Consider the following 4409-nt stretch of genomic DNA (forward strand, 5'->3'; position numbering starts at 1 on the left):
AGATGGAGAAATCGTCCATGAAGACTTCCATGAAGTCATCGATGAAATCACCAAATAATGACATCATACAACGTTGGAAGGTGGCATGCGCATTACATAGTCCAAATGGCATTCTCCTAAATGCAAAGGTTCCATAAGGGCATGTGAAAGTGGTCTTCTCCTGATCTTCAAGTGCAATAGGGACTTGAAGATACCTGGAGTAACCATCTAGGAAGCAATAATATTCGTGCCCTGCAAGTCTCTCTATCATTTGATCAATAAATGGCAGAGGGAAGTGATCTTTACTAGTGGCCTCGTTCAGCTTTCGATAGTCTATGCACACCCTCCATCCAGTTATTGTTCTTGTGGGAGTTGATTCATTATTTCCATTTAGAATTAGAGTAATCCCACCCTTTTTTTGTATGACTTGAACAGGACTTACCCATGATCAATCAGAAATCGGATAGATAATACCTGCTTCGAGCCATTTCAGAATTTCTGCCTTTACTACCTGTTGAATTTTAGGATTGAGCCTCCTTTGCGGTTGTGCCTTGGGACTGCAGCCTTCCTCCATCAAAATCTTATGTGTGCATACCAAGGGGTTAATCCCTTTCAAGTCGGCAATGCTCCATCCGATGGCTAGTATGTGCTGTTTCAGCACTCTCACCAGTTTTTCCTCCCGGAGACCTGTCAAATCAGCAGAGATAATCACGGGTAAGGTGGACTCTTCTCCCAGAAATATATATTTTAAATGAGAGAGTAAGGGTTTAAGTTCCAAAGCTGGAGGTGCTTTGATGGAAGGTAATAATTGTTAAGAGGAGGTCGGCCCATCTAGTGGTAGAAATCTCCCTTGTCTTGGCTTGCACTCTTCTTGGCCGGCCTCTAAAATTCATCTCTTCCTCCTTGACCTGTATGTCATCACAAGAATTAATAATACAGCTTTCAAACGGGTCATCTAACTTTGATTTATTAATTTCGGCTGCCACCACATCAATAGAGTCGATTGCATATATCTCATGTTCTCTCGTGTTGGGATACTTCAGGGTTTGGAAGACATTAAATATCACTTCTTCACCATTGATCCTAAGAGTAAGTTGACTCTTTTGTACATCAATTAAGGCATTACTAGTAGCAAGAAAGGGTCTCCCTATAATTAATGGCATCAATCTATCCTCCTCCATATCCAACATGATGAAATTAGCAGGGATGATGAAATTCCCTACTTTAACTAAGACATCTTCCACTATTCCCCTAGGGTATTTAATGCTTCGATCGGCCAACTCTAGGGCAATAGTGGTAGACGTTAGTTCATGCAATCCAAGTCTTTCAAAAATAGAGTAGGGGATAGGAAGTTAGGGGATATGGATCTTTTTAAACACTTTCAAAAATTTTTCAAATTGCTTATCTAATTTAGCCTTCAAGACTCTTCTTGGGTAGGGGATAGGAAGTTAGTTTCATCTAAATTCAGTTTAGGGGTGCTTTCCTCATTCTCCTTTTGCAGATCGGCCACATCAGCTTCCTTGTCGTTTTCTTGGGCTTCGCTGACTGTCTTCCCACTTCTTAAGGCTATTGCGTTTACCTGCTCTCTGGGATTCTTCTCCATGTTTTTGGGTAGACGTCCCTCTTTTCTTTTCGACAACAGATTTACAATCTGCCCTATTTGAACTTCTAAGATTTTAATCGATGCTTCATGGCTTTGGAATTTTTCCTCAGCAGTATTGATGAACTTAGAAATCATCTCCTCCAAATTACTCTTTTTTTCTTGTGGGGGCGGCTGTTGTTGGAATCCCATGGGTGTCTTTTGATTGTTGTTCCATGAAAAATTTGGATGATTCCTTCACCCTGGGTTGTATGTGTTCAAATATGGGTTGAAATTTGACCTGCCAGCATGGGAGATAAAATTAGCATTCTCATGTGAAGTAAAAGGACTATTTAATGGACAATCAGAATTTGTATGTCCTATTTGACCACAAAAATCACATGGGATGCTAGATGGTGTATTAATTGCTGCAATATTAAAAGCATCAAATTTCTTATTCAGACTAGCAAGTTGAACAGATATGGCTGCAAGGGAATCGATGTGGTGTACTCCCCTCTGATTGGTTCGGTCATTGTTCCACTGGTAGCTGTTCGACACCATCTCCTCCACTAGGTCATAAGCTTCCTCTAGTGTTTTTCTCATGATTGTGCCACCTGCGGCTGCATCAATAATGGATCGATTAGAGGGGGTGGTAATACCATTATAAAAAGTCTGAATTTGATGCCAAGTTGGTATCCCATGGTGAGGACACTACCTAAGCATCTCCTTGAATCGTTCCCATGCTTCATACAAAGATTCCCAATCAAATTGAGCAAAAGTAGTAATATCATTAATCAGCTTTGCTGTTTTAGAGGGTGGGAAATATTTAGCCAAAAATTTTTGGGTTAGATCATTCCAAGTGGTGATACTTCCTACAGGGAGTGAGTTAAGCCAATCTTTAGCTCTATCACACAATGAAAATGGAAATAATCTAAGCCTAATAGCATCATCGCTAACTCCATTATGTTTAAATGTATCACATATTTCTAAGAAGTTAACAATGTGTGCATTAGGGTCATCACTTGGTAACCCACTAAACTGAATACTTGTCTGAATCATTTGAATTATTGCAGGCTTGATTTCAAAATTGTTGGCCTGAATTGTGGGCTTACAAATGCTAGAAGTCACCCCATCAATGGTTGGACAAGCATAGTCCAGGAGGGTGCGATTTGCTTCTGCCATTTCTTCCCCAATTTTTATTGCTGGTTCGCCAATATCAACCTCCTCTCTTGCTTTACCTCTGTTGGTTGTTTGCAATAAGCGAAGGGTCCTCTCTATTTCAGAATCGAATTCTACTAGTCCCTCTCTTCTAGTGCGTGTCATGCACTAGTAAATCTGAACAAAGCAAGAATTCAAACAAACAAAATAAAATAATAAAAACAGAAATAAAAATCCAAATTAATCAAGGTTAACATGTTCTAATATTATTTTAGGATTAAATCCCCAGCAACGGCGTCAAAAACATGATAGCTATAAATATAACCCTAGCAAGTGTACTAGTTATCAAATAGTATAAAAATATCGTTCCCACGGGGATTTAATAAAATAAGTATTAGAACCACAATCTTCCCTAATTATTTGGACAATCGAAATTCAGATTTGAGAGAGTAAGGACAACTGAAAATAAAAACTAGAAAAAGAAAATAGAATTAAAGGTGATCACTAACCGAATATGCAATGGATGAAATCGCTAGGGCTTTTGGTCCACCTAACCAATGTAATGAATATTAATGGAGTCAATTAACCAAGCTTATTTGTCATTCCCATAAGCTGAGGTCTTTCCAATTTTATTTAATATTCTCTCTCGAGATATACTAAACTACGCCCATTAGGTAACCCTTCGATCTCTCGAGTAGAGCTCTCAAGATGGAAGTGCATTAAGTATGAGGAAAACCATTATATTTAGATGAATCATGTATATATATCTCTATATACCATTCAATTCACACTATGAACTATTCAGTCGATTATGTGAATTCATCTCTCGATTCATTCACATAAACCAAATCAATTAAGAGGTGGCCAAGCTCTTAATCGCATTAAGCAAAATAATTCATAGACTGAATGGAAATCACAATCTTGGATAAATCATAAAGATAAAAATGTATTCATTAACAGGGTTAGGATTTCCACAGCCCTAGTTAAAAACAAATCAGTTCATGATAAAAGAATTAAAGCAAACAAAGGGAAAGAAAGAACTCATGAATTCGCCCATGGTGCTGAGATCTCCTCTTCTTGCCGCCACCTTCTTCTTGAGGTTTCTTGAATTCTTGATCACCTTCCCCCAAGTTTCTTGGTTTGTTTTCTCCTTTCTTGATAGATAGCTCAATGCAATTCATGATACCTTAGGGTTGGTACGCCCAGCCTCATATAGCTTAAAATTACTTGGAGTTATCTCAAGAATGGATAATCCAGCCTTGATCCAAATTCCTCCTATCCTATCCTATCTTCTCTCCTCTCTCATTATCTAAACCTTTCTTAATCTTTCCAGAATTACATTTAAAAATTTAAATCTAAGAGGACTCTCGAATTCTTGAATTCGAACGGGCTGCTTTAATAATTTGGGCCGCCTCAATGTTTTTCTGCGAAATGGGCTTCAGCTGGGAACTGGGCCTCACTACGAAATTGCTCCGTATTTGGGCCCGGATTTGGCTTCGACATAGGCTGAATATTCGAAATCCCAAAACATGAAAGTTGTAGATTGATCGCTCATCTTTCCAGTGGATCTTGAATCAGCCCAATCGGAGCTCAGATATGAAAGTTAAGCCCAGATTTCTGATCGCTGCCGAAACTGAAAATCCATCCGATTAGCCTTGTTTTCCTTCTTGCGACTTCTTTCCATGCCCTACAC

At 38.8% G+C, this 4409-nt stretch overlaps 1 non-coding gene across 1 annotated transcript; it reads left to right on the top strand.

The window, feature by feature from the left end:
• Positions 1 to 2252: 2252 nt before the first annotated feature.
• Positions 2253 to 2359, top strand: LOC148790389 (small nucleolar RNA R71). The gene has a single exon (XR_016079071.1). It is a non-coding gene; the product is annotated as a small nucleolar RNA R71 (small nucleolar RNA).
• The last annotated feature ends 2050 nt before the right edge of the window (positions 2360 to 4409 follow it).

Source organism: Nelumbo nucifera, chromosome 7 (assembly GCF_055504915.1).
Source record: "Nelumbo nucifera cultivar China Antique chromosome 7, China Antique-T2T, whole genome shotgun sequence".
Taxonomy (NCBI): domain Eukaryota; kingdom Viridiplantae; phylum Streptophyta; class Magnoliopsida; order Proteales; family Nelumbonaceae; genus Nelumbo; species Nelumbo nucifera.